Consider the following 15857-nt stretch of genomic DNA (forward strand, 5'->3'; position numbering starts at 1 on the left):
CCGTGGACACGGCTATTCGAATAGTTTTACACTCTGCAGAGGTTGCACACTTTACCCACAAGATCCGGGGAACTTCCGTGTCATCCATGACCCGCGGTACCTCAAGTACCCGGGGTAAGCACCCGATCACTATCTTTCCCTAGACGACACTAACATGTAGTCCACTCGTTGTTCCGTATCCTCACGATGTACATCATACGAGACTCACTCAAGATCGTAACATCTGAGAGGGGACACAATGGTGTATCCGGTGCCCTATGAAAATAGTCATGGCCGCCCTACCTGGCATGACCCCGTCCCGAGAGAGCGCACCAACAACTCTCCCGTCACTAGTAATGCGGGCTCCAAGCTAGTATCGGCCTAGGTAATCAATAATGCCCTTTCCCATACAAGGGTAGAGTGGTTGCACATGTAAGGTTGGAATAACGGTCGCAACTTAAACCAATCCATTTTGAAAAACAACACACACACTTGCCTCGGCACACCACTTCGTCATCAAGTGGTTACCCAACTCATCATCTCCCCCGGGCATAAGTGGCACCCGATGGGGGTTTTCGAAAAGTCTTTTGAAAATACTTTGTCTCCATCACCATGCATATTCCCGTCCCTTTTTGCGTACCACTACTTTAGCATCCTATCTACTCCCACCGGCATAACCCTCATAAGGAGGTAGGGTCATGCACAATGCAAGTATCAACGAGGAAGTAATAGAGGCAACCCATCAAAGTGGTTACCATTTCATCATGATTCCGATGCAACACTAATAAAGTGCTATATGACATGCATAAAAAGGGTTTCATAGACATGGTCAAAGGGCTGCTTGCCTGGCTCAGCAAAGTCTTCTGGGTCTTCAAAGTCTTCTGGCCCAACTCCTTCGTCGGCAACGCAATCTATCGTCGCAAATAATAACGAGAAAAAAATAAGGTAATAATAAAATAGAAAAACCAAAGTGCTCAGAAAAATGTCAACTCATTTTTGTTAAATACTAGGTTGAAAACTAAGAAGGGGAAAATTCCTAGTTTTGGTTTTGGAGTAGCAGAATAGAAGAAATGGATTTTTAGAGGGGTTTAAATATATTCAAATTTGAATTTGAATATGAACAATACATAAAAGTTGTTTGGACATGAGTGAAAATTATACCATTAAATAGGTGGGATTTTTAGAAAAATATGGGAGTTGGAATTATTTCATTTGGATGAATATTTAATCCAGTGGATTTTTTGGAAAAGTTACAGAAAAAGAAAAGGAAAAAGGCCACTGTGCAACTGGGCCTATTCAGCCACAGTGCAGCAGGCCCAGGGGGAATCCAGCCCGCGCAAGGCTGCCACATCGAAGGCATATTTGGGAAATACGCCTCCAGCCGACGCAGCGAACCGGTACGCGCGCGTGTGTTTTAAACCTGACGTGTGGGACCCACACGTCAGGACGTGAGGCTGACGGACGGGCCCCACGGCCGTCGTCGTCAACCTTGGGTCAGAGAGGGCGGCGAGCTCACCGGCACCGCTGTGGTCGACGGCGAGGCGATCTGAGGGCACTGGCGTGCTCAGGGCGGAGTCGCCATTCGGGTGGAGGTGGAGGTGGTCGCTGGGGTGCAGAGGTTCACCGGCGACGAGGAAGCCGGCGGCAGAGCTTCGGGAGGTGCTTGCCCCGGTCGATTCCGGCTGCAAAAGAGAGGGGAAACAGTGGGGGAATGGTCAGGGAGGTGTGGCGGGTCTAGATCGAGAGAGAGAAGAGGCGGAGAGAGCCCGTACCCCGAGATCGACGATGACCCGAGGCGGCGGAGCTCGAGCTCGATCTCGAGCTCGGGTGCTCCTGGGGGAGAGTGGAGGGCACAGGGGGCCTATTTGGAGTAGGTAGGAGCGAGTGGTGGTGAGTGAGAGGCTCGGGGAGGCCTTTAAGTAGGCGAGCCACGGCTCACCGTAGACCCATGCGCCGACGAGGTTGTTGCCATTGTTGTGGGTCACGGGGGCGCGCGTGGGCATGTCTGGGGTGCTCGTGGGTTTGGTCCAGAGCGAGGGAAAGAAGAGAGAGGGAGCAGGGGGCCAGAGGCACCGCGCATGTGAGCACGCTCACTGGTGCGCTTGGGAGGTCGTCGCGCGTGCGAGCTAGGGCGAGAGGAGGGAGAAGGAAGAGGGGGACCAGGGTTTAGCGTGCCGCGGACGCCGAGGCGCATCGTCGGGCGTGCTTGGGAGGTCCGAGGTGGCCGGCGGCAGTTGGAAGGGGGCGGCTATAGTGCGGGAGCGCACTGTAGCGTGCTCCAGAGCACCCAAATGGCCGGCATGGCCATTTTCTATGCAGTGTGGGCACGGCCAAAGGTGTCTGGTGGCTCTAGGGAGGAGTAAAGAAGTAGGAGATGGCCTTGGATGCCCTGGGTGGCCAGTAGGAGAGGAGAGAGGTAGAAGAAGAGGGAGAAATGGGCTGTCCGGAGAGAGAAAGTGGGGTTTTACCCATCCAATAGTTGAACTGTGGATTTGCCATTGTCACTGGAGGTGAAAGGGGACTAGGAGGGGTTGTGGTAAAGAGTGGAGCTCATGGAGATTAGTGGAAGATCCCCAAACAGGGTTTTTAGTTAACATGCAGAAGGTGTTTGATATGGTTTTGGGGTACTTGCACTAATTTACTTCTTGTGGCACTTGGCAGGGGTGTTTGTCATGACAAAATGACAGGGAAAAAGGAAGATGAGCTCATTTGGAAGAGTTTGCTAATGAAGCTTTGGCAAACCCTAGAAATTAGCAGAAATGAACTTGTGTAGATCTAGTTGAGAAAATCACTTCTCCTTGATGCACCACTTGGTGTAGTGGCCTCATTTGGTCATATGAACATGCCCACAAAAGTTGGGGTCAAGGAGAGAAAGTTGGTAGTACAAACTTGTTCAAATTTGATTCTGGTCAGAGAGGGTTTTGGGGCTTTTTGGTGAACCAAAATGACCTTAATTGACATGAGGCTTTGCATGGTGATAACAATATGCATTTGTGACTTGCTGGATTTTCCTTGGATTTTTATGAAAATATTTCCTGTAGAAATATTTCAAATCCCTGAAATGGGCAGAAATGGTTTTGGGAGGTTTTGTCCAATATTTTGATCATGACCATATGTTGAAACTCTTATATATGGGAAATATATGCCCACTGAGTTTCCCTGATTTTTCTCAAATATTTTTAAAACAATAAAATAATTCTTCCCTATTAAAGACCATTTCTGGCCTTAAGAAAAAGCTTTTAAATAAAATAGGAAAATAACTTTTAAAATTATCTTTTTGTGGTTTATGGGAATCCTATATCTAATAGGTTTCAAATATACTCTTTGAAATATTTTTCATACCCCAAATCAGGTACTTGCAGTGCAAACCTCAATCCAGGGGTTTTTGGAAAACTAATTTTTGAAAATACTATTTGGCCAAATTATTTTTGTAAGAAAATACTATATTGCACTATACACATGGCATGATCATTGGGCAGAAGTTTGGGGCAAGGAGATGAAGTACAGAAGGTGGATTAGTTGACTTTAAAGAGCACTTGAAAAACCACACAGAGAAATCCAACCCCAAAATAAAAGCCAAATAATGCAAAAGTTTTTGTTGGTCCAAATTTTCATGCTTTATTAATGAAAATGACATGTTACAAAATGCAGGGTGTGACAGAACCAATATGAACATCCAGGTTCTATTGGTTATTGACCGAAGGGGTGTCTCGGTCATGTCTACATAGTTCCTGAACCTGTAGGGTCCGCACGCTTAACGTTCGATGACAATTTATATTATGAGTTATGTGATTTTATGACCGAAGTTTGATTGGAGTCCCGAATGATATCACGGAAATGACGAGGAGTCTCGAAATGGTCGAGAGGTAAAGATTCATATATTGGAAGGCTGCATTTGGACATCAGAATGGATCCGAGTGGTTCAGGCAGTTTTTCTGGAGTACCGGGAGGTTACCGGAACCCCCCGGGAGAAGTATTGGGCCTTATTGGAGGAGAGGAGAAAGTTCACGTAAGAGGGGCACCCCACCTTGCCCAAACCAGATTGTACTAGGGGAGGGGGTCGGCCCCCTCTTTCCTCCTCCCTCTCTCTCCCTTCCCCTTTTCCCTCTCCGATGGAAGGAAGGAGGGGGCGAATCCTACTTGGACTAGGAGTCCAAGTAGGACTCCCCCCTTATGGTGCGCACCCCTAGGATGGCCACCTCCTCCCCCCCCCCTTTATATGCGGAGGCGGGGGCACCCCAAAGGCACAACAAACATCTCTTAGCCATGTGCGGTGCCCCCCTCCACAGTTTACCACCTCGGTCATATCGTCATTGTGCTTAGGCGAAGCCCTACGCGGTAACTTCATCATCAGCGTCGCCACGCTGTCGTGCTGGCGGAACTCTCCCTCGTCCTCAACTGGATCAAGAGCTCGAGGGACGTCATCGTGCTGAACATGTGCCGAACACGGAGGTGCTGTACGTTCGGTGCTAGGATCGGTTGGATCGTGAAAACATTCGACTACATCAACCGCATTACTAAACGCTTCTGCTTTTGGTCTACGAGGGTACGTGGACACACTCTCCCCTCTCGTTGCTATGCGTCTCCTAGATAGATCTTGCATGATGGTAGGAATTTTTTTGAAATAATGCTTTCCCCAACAGTGGCATTCGAGCCAGGTCTATGCTTAGATGTTATATGCACGGGTAGAACACAAAGAGTTGTGGGCGATAATAGTCATACTTCTTACCACCAAAGTATTACTTTGATTAGGCGGTATTGTTGGATGAAACGGCCCGGACCGACATTACATGACCGCGTTCGTGAGACTGGTTGTACCGACGTGCTTCGCACACAGGTGGCTGGCGGGTGTCTGTTTCTCCAACTTTAGTTGAATCAAGTTTGACTACGGCCAGTCCTTGTTGAAGGTTAAAACAACACGCTTGACGAAAAATCATTGTGGTTTTAATGCGTAGGTAAGAACGGTTCTTGCTAGAAGCCCGTAGTAGCCATGTAAAACTTGCAACAACAAAGTAGAGGGCATCTAACTTATTTTTGCAGGGCATGTTGTGATGTCATATGGTCAGAACGTGATGAGATATAAATTGTTGTATGAGATGATCATGTTTTGTAAAAGTTATCGGCAACTGGCAGGAGCCTTATGGTTGTCAATTTATTGTATGAAATGCAATCACCATGTAATTGCTTTACTTTATCACTAAGCAGTAGCGATAGTCATGGCAATAGTTGGCGATACGACAACGATGCTATGATGGAGATCAATGTGTCAAGCCGATGACGATGGAGACCATGACGGTGCTTGGAGATGGAGATCAAAGGCACAAGATGATGATGGCCATATCATGTCACATATTTTTTGATTGCATGTGATGTTTATCCTTTATGCATCTTATTTTGCTTAGTACAGTGGTAGCATTATAAGATGATCCCTCACTAAATTTCAAGGTACAAGTGTTCTCCCTGAGTATGCACCGTTGCTACAGTTCGCCGTGCCGAGACACCACGTGATGATCGGGTGTGATAAGCTGTACGTTCACATACAACGGGTGCAAGCCGGTTTTGCACGTGCAGAATACTCGGGTTAAACTTGACGAGCCTAGCATATGCAGATATGGCCTTGGAACACTGAGACCGAAAGGTCGAACGTGAATCATATAGTAGATATGATCAACATAGTGATGTTCACCATTGAAAACTACTCCATCTCATGTGATGATCGGACATGGTTTAGTTGATATGGATCACGTGATCATTTAGATGACTAGAGGGATGTCTATATAAGTGGGAGTTCTTAAGTAATTGAACTTTAATTTATCATGAACTTAGTACCTGATAGTATTTGCATGTCTATATTGTTGTAGATCAATGGCCCGTGCTACCGTTCCCTTGAATTTTCATGCGTTCCTAGAGAAAGCTAAGTTGAAAGATGATGGTAGCAACTACACGGACAGGGTCCGTAACTTGAGGATTATCCTCATTGCTGCACAGAAGAATTACATCCTGGAAGCACCGCTTGGTGCAATACCCGCTATAGGAGCAACTCCGGACGTTGTGAACGTCTGGTAGAGCAAAGCTGATGACTACTCGATAGTGCAGTGTGCCATGCTTTACGGCTTAGAATCGGGACTTCAAAGACATTTTGAACGTCATGGAGCATATGAGATGTTCTAGGAGTTGAAGTTAATATTTCAAGCAAATGCCCGAATTGAGAGATATGAAGTCTCCAATAAGTTCTATAGCTGCAAAATGGAGGAGAATAGTTCTGTCAGTGAACATATACTCAGAATGTCTGGGTACCACAACCACTTGACTCAGCTGGTAGTTAATCTTCCTAATGATAGTGTCATTGACAGAGTTCTTGAATCACTGCCACCAAGCTACAAAATCTTCGTGATGAACTATAAGATGCAAGGGATGGATAAGACAATTCCCTAGCTCTTCGCGATGCTAAAGGCTGCGGAGGTAGAAATCAAGAAGGAGCACCAAGTGTTGATGGTTAACAAGACCACTATGTAGCGCCCAAGATGCGATTCTATCCCAATCACGTGATGAATTCATGATTGGGGCACAACCGCATTTCGAGCACATAGCAAGGTGGATATCATTACAACATACCATGTACTGAATAGATGAGAATACAAGATAAAGGCTTACACTCGCCACAGGCTACAACATGAATACAACAATTCATCAATACATAGCAATCATCATACAGAAGAGCAGGATCCGACTACGGATGAAATCAAACGGAAAAGAAGAACGACATCCACCCTACTAGCCCAGGCTCCCCGACCTGGAACCTATCCCTTGATCGAAGAAGAAGAAGAAGCAGAAGAAGAACTCCAAACAAGCAAGCATCGCTCTCACGTCAAAGCTTCGCTTTACCTATACCTAGAACTGTTGTTCTAGTAATCTGTGAGCCACGAGGACTCAGCAATCCCATTACCATGGGTATCAATACTAGCAAAGCTTAATGGGTATGCAATGGATAAGTGGTGAGGTTGTAGCAAGCGGCTAAGCATTGTATGGTGGCTAACTTATGAATACAATAATAACATGAGAAACTAAGAAAACGGTCGCAAACTAATAATGATCAAGAAGTGATCCTAAACTACTTAGGTTCGAACATAACCCAACCGTGTTCTCTTCTCGAACGCACCAGAAAAAAGACAGTCACGGTTACGCACGCGGTTGGTGTATTTTAATTGAGTTTAGTTCAAGTCTACTACAACTAGATATTAACAAATTCCCATCTGCCACATAACCGCGGGCACAGCTCTTGAAAGTTTAAACCCTGCAGGGGTGTCCCAACTTAGCCCATGACAAGCTCATGGTCCGCGGAGACAATCCTCCATCGCGGGACCCTCCAGGCAGACTAGGAATCCCGGTGCACAAGACATTTCGACAATGGTAAAACAAAACCAACAAGACCGCCCGATGTTCCGACAGATCCCGATAGGAGCCGCACGTATCTCGTTCGTAGGGCACATTGGATGAGCGAAGCATACAGGAACCAAATGCCCCAAGTTTCCTCGGGGCGGTCCCGCACGGTGCTCTAGTTTGGACCAACACTCAGAGGAGCACTGGCCCGGGGGGTTGATTAATTATCCTCGGGTGCTAGACGGTCCCTATGCAAGTTTTAGTTGTTATTAGGAAAATGGTAAAACCAATGTAGGATCTTGTTGGAAGATTTTTATTCAAAGCGAACTGTTAAGAGGGCCCATAAACCCTCATCGTGTTAGGGACGCAAAATCAAGGAACATAACACCGGTATGATGGAAACTAGGGCGGCAAGAGTGGAACAGAACACCAGGTAAAAGGCTCAGCCTTCCACCCTTTACCAAGTATATAGATTCATTAATTAAATAAGAGATATTGTGATATCCCATGAAGTCCATGATATCCATGTCCCAATATGGAACAACCTGCAACTGCACTTGCAACTAGCAACGCTATAAGAGGGGCTGAGCAAAGCGGTAACATAGCCCAACAACGGTTTGCTAGGATGGTGGAAAAGGTTAGAGGCTATCATGGCCATTTGGGAGGCTTGGTAAACAAGTGGTAGCTAGCGCGACATAGCGATAGCATCGAGACAATTAGCATAGCGAAGATAGTAGTGAGATCCAAGGTGACGGTCATCTTGCCTAAATCCCGCTAGGAAGAAGATCGAGTCCATGAAGAAGACGAACCCACGCAGTCGAACGGATCCTCACAATCTCAACGTTACCGGAACTATCAAGAAGAAGCAACACCGGAAAGAAGCAAACAACATGGTAAACAACCATCACATAAACATGGCATGATGCACAATCAAGTATGATGCATGTCCGGTTTAATGAGAATGGTATGGCAAAGTGCAACAAACAACACTACAAACTAAGTGGAGCTCAATATGCAACGAGTTGCATATTGACAAACATCACATTCAATTATTTAGTTCACTCTCGTTTATGTATATGACAATATTAAATGTTGGTTAACATGGCAAGAGGTGAAGCATAAGTAAACTAACTATTTAGGAAAGTTTAAATGAGGCCGGAAATAACAAACAACAATGCCGGAAAATCCCCATATGCATATTTTGAATTTGGTACTGTTCTGCCCTAAATCATATTTTAGAATTGTTAAACATGCAAAGTAATGCCACCATGTTAATCTATGCATTTTTCTAAGCAAGTTACATATATAATTTATTTAATTCGGAGCTACGGTTATTTAGTTACGAAATTAACCATTTTAGCATGTCATTTATGCAAATTAAGGCAAACAGCAAGTTAAACATTTTTAACATGGATGAAAGCAGAATATTATGAAAGTACATGAAATTCTAAGCATTTTACATATTTAAAACATTTTAAACCGATGCATGGTTAGTGAGATATTAAATGCATGAAGCTTAGGGGTTTTTTTGCAAAACTGTTGATCCTTGGGGATAATTAGCAAAATTGCAGAACCTAAAAAAATTATACGGGCCGAATGCAATGCACTGTGCAAGCCCAGCAGCAGATCTGGCCCGAAGCAGATGTGGGAGTGCAAAATAACAGGAAAACTAAGCAAAAATGGGGGTGGCTGGGAGTCAAACCCCAAACCCCTCGAATGGATAGAGGCTGCACTAGCCACTGGGCTAGCTGATATGCTTGTGGTGGAACATAGTGGCAACTCTAAATAACCTCTGCGATGCTGGCCCTTCGTTGGCTGGGTGATGCGGAGCATCCCAAGGCCATCCCCATGGACCCAACTACATCTCCTACGACACCTCTTGGACCCATGACACGAGCACGTGCAAGAGCCCTTGAAACCAAGGTGACATCTCTCCTCTCACATTTCTACTTTGATGCACATGAGACATGGCTACTACCTCATACGGACACTTTGTGCATTCTCGGGTATCATGGAGAAGCTACGGAGCAAGGAGAAGAGGAAGAGGAAGATGGACGAGAAGACGGAGAAGAAGAAGAAGGGCTGAAGGAAAAGTCCCAACCACCGGACGACCGGCCGGGACCGGACGTCCGGCGCCTGATGCTCCAGCCGAACCCTAGCGAGCGGACGTCCGGTCAAGATGGACGAGAAGACAGAGAAGAAGAAGGGCTAAAGGAAAAGTCCCAGCCACCGGACGTCCGGCGCCTGATGCTCCAACCGAACCCCAGCGAGCGGACGTCAGGCCCAGACCGGACGACCGGTGCCCCTGCACCCGAGCCAACCGAGCGGACGACCGGTGCCAGTGGATGACCGACGACCGGACGACCAGTAGCCTCCGGAAATCTGCTACACCAGCATCCGAGCCAGAATGAGCGGATGACCGGCAGCCACTGGACGTCCGACCGCTCTTGAGACACCAGACGTCCGGTCCCCAGCGGACGTCCGTTACCTGGCTATGTCCAAATTCGGGCCCAAGGCCCATGTACCCCCTACTATCACCCCCTTTTGCACTTAGACTATATATAGACCTCCTATTCCTTCTAGCTAGGGTTAGCAAAGGATTAGCTTATATTTCGTGTGAGAGCTTTGCTCATCCACTTGGTTACCTTCTCCTCGGAGATTCGAGCCTCCTACGGAGAAAATCCCCCAAGCGGATTCAAGACCCCTCTTTAGGGAAGAACATCAAGACCTCCTCACCGAGAAGACCGTTACCCTTGTATCGTCCTTGGTTGATTGTGTACCGTGTGAACCCTATGTATTTGAGGATCTAGCACATGTGTGACTTTCTTGTGTTGGTTTAGTGTTTCTTTTGTGTTTTCCCTTGTGTTCCCTCCGTTTTCTCCACTTGTGTTCTTCGTGTTCTTCGCGGGATCCGCTCCTATCGTGAAAGATAGGCCCCAAGGGTTCCTACCCTACATCATCTTGGTATCTAGAGCCACGTTGATCACGATTTCAGAGCCTCCCCGTTGTGTTGCTAGCCTTGTGTTGTTGTTTTTGTCCTAATTCGAAAATTCCCCACAAAAATAGCCCCAATTTTTTTTGTGATTTGTTAGTGTGGTGAGATTTTGTTGGTTTGGATCCGTGGATTTGCTTTGTTTTGAGTGGATCTAGCTTTTCCCCTTTGTCTTCACCACTTTCCATCCACGAAATCGCCCGCAATCGACGAATTTCACCTCATCCACCCCGCCCAAGTGAAGTTCTTCCCGTTCCCGAGCAGTGCCCAGCCACTGGATGTCCGCTAGCCACCGCACGTCCGACGACCAGACGACCGCTCCCCACTGAACGTCCGGAGTCCCCTGACGAAACTGAATTTTTTTAGTTTAGTCACCACCACCGCCCCACGTTTCTGCATACGCACTCCCACCACCATCACCACTTCATACCACCACCATTTGGCCCGTTTCACACTCTGACATGTGTTGCCACTTCGAGCTTTGAGAATTTGAGTTGCGGTTCCGCATCCTTTCGTGTTTCGGCTACCTAGGTACGGTTCGACATCGACATCACTGCCGCTCATCTTCGCCACGGACGCGTCATTAACAACGACCACCTCGACTACACCTTGGTATTCATGCCACCATTTTGACACCATACCGGAAGCAAGCCCGGCAACCTCATCTTGGTATCGTGATACATCATTCTTGCCATTACATTGATAGCCATCATAGCCTTATTCCTTTGCGCTGCTTACCCATCGAGACTAGCCATTTAGTATTGCTGGCATGAGACTTGTGCACATTAGTGACCATACTTCCCATAGCATACATACATCATTGTTGCATATATTGGTATCATCTGTTGTGTCACAAAGTTGTCATCGCATACACAATTGCTATCTTGCTTCGTGAAGCATCGCATGAGAAAAGAGCTCCAACATCAAAGAGCCAAACAAGCTTTTAAGCAAAAGAGAAAGAGCAAAGAGCTTTTAAGCAAGAACCATAGCACCATACAACATTAAGATTGTCATACTCGATCATCTTGGATCATATCATAGAAACACCTTGCACAAAGCATACTTGGGATAGAAGTCGTTGCATTTTTTTGCTAAGTAGGTTGTGCACAAGTTCTTGTATCCGCCTATTGTGCAATCATGCTAGCGTCTCTCTAGTGTTGTGAAACAAGAGCATTTTCGTGGATTCCACATTTTGGCTCATCCTTGGTTGCCCAACCCCACTTATCTTTTTGCGTGTGTGTTTCCGTGTACCTTATATGCTTGGTCTGCTTGTTACATTGTATCTTGCCAATCTTTTCCAACATTGTTGAAGCTCACTTAGAATTGCATCAAATTTTGTGCCACCATCCTAACCAAGCTCCACCATAAGCTTTTACGTGTGTCGGTGTGAGAACCGACAAGAGCTAGTACCAATTGTGCTATTTCCTTGTCCTACATTGGACTGATCATCGATCCACTTTCAACTTCGGTCAAGGTACATTTGGTATTCGTCCTTCTCTTTCTACCACTCACATTTGTGTTGGAATGATGGATAGGCCAAGTACTTCTACCAACCCACTCTTCATTGAGCACGACGACGACATGAACTCCTACATCACCAAGAGCCACCTCTTTGGTGCACAACGTGCTTTGCATCAAGAGCAACAAGCTATGAGTGAACGCATCGACAACCTCGCCGCCGACTTGCGACTCTCTGAGCAACGTACAAGGGACTACTTCGACCACAAGCTCGACGATCACAAGCAAGAGAATGATGCAAGGATGGACGAAATTCGCGCTTTGTTGCTCAACCGCTCTTCTTCCACTTCGTCTTCATCAAGAAGTACTCGCTCAAGTCGACACTCCGACTTCACCCTCTCCGGCTCAAGTACACCAACATCGAACACTCTACGCCGTGCCGCGCGCAACGATCGTCAAGCAAGCCTCAATCCCCTACGCAACACCAACTCTCAAGAGCGCCGACAACGTCAAACTCAAGAGGCCTTTGCGCTAGCACGAGAATGGCAACACCAACGCCAACATGAAGAGGAAGAGCGAGCGCGTTTACACCAAGTTGCACAAGATGCTGAAGCACAATGCCAAGAAGAACAACTCTGTGAAGCTCAAGCACTTGCGGCGCAAAAAGCCCTCCAAGATTCAAGTAGAGCCGTAGCCAACCGAGGCCGACAAGCTCGAGAACAAGAAGAAGCATTTCGCGAAGAAATTCAAGAACGGAGATTTCAAGCTCGCGTGCATCGTCAAGTTCCTCAAGCTCCTCCTCGAGCTCGACAAGCTCCTCCACAAGCTCGCCAAGAACACCAAGTTCATCAAGAGCATGAAGACAATGGAAATCCTCCACGACAAGAGCAACATGAGGTTGACAACCCTCCTCACCAAGAGCAACACGAGCTTGACAATCATCTACAACACGGGCGTCATCATCCCCGACCCCAACACAATGAAGAACAACGCTACGGAAATCTCAAGTTCACCATGCCCAAGTTCAATGGAAGCAACGATCCCGAAGAGTACCTTTCATGGGCATTGAAGGTCAACAAAATCTTTCGTTTGCACAATTATGAAGAAGAGAAGAAGATCGCGATGGCATCCCTTGAGTTCCAAGACTATGTCCTCATTTGGTGGGAACAAGTTATCGAGCGCCGAGAGGCAAGAAGTGAACCACCCATCACTACTTGGGCGCAAATGAAGGATGTCATGAGAGCACGCTTCGTGCCTACCTACTACAACCGCGACCTCTTAAAGAAACTCCAACTACTCAAGCAAGGAACCAAAAGCGTTGAAGAGTACTACAAGGAAATGGATATTTCAATGATAAGAGCCAATGTCACGGAAGATGATGAGCAAACTATGGCATGTTTCTTGAATGGACTCAACCATCCTATCAAGAAGATCGCCGACTTCCAACCATACTCGAACCTCATCGAGCTAGTGCATCAAGCTACCAAAGCGGAACGCCAAGTGCAAGATGATTTCAAGTATGCCAAGTTCTCTTCCAAGACATACGGTTTCTCCAACAACCAAGCTTCAACGACTCCAACACCGTCTACCAAGCCTTCTACTAGCAACATCGACAAGTCGAGTTCCAAGAAAGCTTCGTCAACTCCAAGTCATCCTCCTACCACGAGCAACTTCAAGCCGAGAGCTTCATCATCATCCACTCCAACCGATGAGACCATCAAGACAAGTTCCTTCAAATGCTTCACATGAGGAGGCTGAGGACACAAGTCATATGAGTGCACCAACAAGCGAACCATGATCCTCAACGATGACGGCACTTACGACTCAATGAGTGAAGGAGAAATGGACGCCATCGAGCAAGTTGCCATGCACCGGCAAGTGAATGATGAACAGGAACAAGTCTTTTGCGATGAAGATTCAAGTCCCGCCCTTGTTGTCTCCAAGGTCTTGAATCTCCGACATCACCAAGAAGAAGACCAACGATGCCACATATTCCACACCAAGGTCGGCATCAATGGACGATCCGTCAAGGTCATCATCGATGGAGGGAGTTGTCATAACCTCGCAAGTGACAAACTTTGTTACAAGCTCCAATTGCCCAAGACGAAGCACCCACATCCATACAAAGTGCAATGGCTTAGCGGCTCCGGCACCATCCAAGTCGAGCACCGAGTACAAGTCTCCTTCAAAATTGGTGCCTACGAAGACACCTTGGAGTGCGGCATCGTTTGAATGACCGTTTGCCATCTTCTCCTTGGACGCCCATGGCAATTTGATAAAGGAGTCATCCTCAACGGCCGAACGAACCACTACATCTTCAAGATGAAGGGCAAGGAGTACGTCCTCCATCCAATGTCGCCAAGTCAAGTGATCGCCGACAAGCAAGCCACCCATCGTGGAAATCATAGTGAGAGAACGAGACACCAAAAAGAGAGTGAGTGCCATAAGCCTAAATCGAACACCTCCACGATGAGCGAAAAGAAGAACTTAGTTCTATTTGCCACCAAAGTGAGATATGAGGAGTGTGTGAGAACCCATCTAGTGTCCTACACTACGTCCTTGTGTGCAAGTACAATGCACCACAAACTAACACTTCTCACACTCTCCTCTAGTGTTGTCTTCTCTTTTGCAGGAATTTCACAATGTTTTCCCCGACGAGCTACCTCTGGGACTACCTCCACTACGAGGCATTGAGCACCGCGTCGACCTCATCCCCGGAGCACCGCTTCCCAACAAATCTCCCTACCGAGTTAACCCCGAAGAAACCAAAGAAATACAAAGGCAAGTAAAGCATCTCATAGACCATGGACATGTGCGTGAAAGTTTGAGCCCTTGTGCTGTCCCGGTCATTCTTGTGCCAAAACGAGACGGTAGCTTTCGTATGTGCTCCGATTGTAGACCTATCAATGCTATCATCGTTCGTTATAGGTATCCCGTTCCACGCCTTGATGATAGGCTAGATGAACTTAGTGGTGCCACTATATTTTCCAAAATTGATCTTAAGAGTGGTTACTATCAAATCCGCATACAAGAGGGTGATGAATGGAAAACCGCTTTCAAAACCAAGTTTGGCTTGTATGAGTGGTTAGTCATGCCTATGGGTCTCTCGGAAGCACCGGGTACTTTTATGCGTCTTATGAATCATGTCTTTCGCCCTTACATTGGTATATTTGTTGTGGTCTACTTTGATGATATCCTTGTTTATAGCAAATCTCTTAGAGATCATGTCACCCATGTTCGAAACGTTTTGCAAACTCTTCGAAAAGAGCAACTCTATGCTAATATGGAGAAATGCCTTTTTGGCATTGATAAGCTCGTTTTCTTGGGTTTTGTTATTTCTTCTAAGGGTGTTCATGTTGATGAGTCCAAGATCAATGCTATTAAGACTTGGCCACAACCAACCAATTTGCAACAAGTGCATAGCTTTCTTGGCCTTGCGGGTTTCTATCGTCGCTTCGTGAAGGATTTTAGCACCATTGCTTCGCATTTGCATGCTTTGAGCAAGAAGAATGCGCCTTTTGTTTGGGGACCATCCCAAGATACCGCTTTCAATGAGCTTAAAAAATTTGCTTACTCATTCTCCCGTGCTCACCTTACCCAACTTTGACAAACCCTTTGAGATTCATTGCGATGCTAGTGGTAATGGCATAGGAGGTGTGTTAATGCAAGAGAAGCGCCCCATATCTTACTTTAGTGAGAAACTCTCCGGCGCGCAACTCAATTACCCCATCTATGACAAAGAGTTATATGCTTTAGTCCGCGTTTTGCATGAATGGGAACACTATCTTCGCCCACATGAGTTTATCATTCATACCGATCATGAAATGCTCAAGTATCTTAAGGGCCAAACCAAGTTGAACAAGCGTCATGCTAAATGGAGTGAATTTATTGAGTCTTTTCCTTATGTCATCAAGTACATTAAGGGCAAAGAAAACATTGGGGTGGATGCCCTTTCCCACATATGCATGCTTGTCACTCAACTTGAATTGGATGTCATTGGTTTTGAGCATATCAAAGACTTGTATGAACATGATCCTACTTTTGCTAC

This window comes from Triticum urartu, chromosome 7, assembly GCF_003073215.2.
Source record: "Triticum urartu cultivar G1812 chromosome 7, Tu2.1, whole genome shotgun sequence".
Lineage (NCBI taxonomy): Eukaryota > Viridiplantae > Streptophyta > Magnoliopsida > Poales > Poaceae > Triticum > Triticum urartu.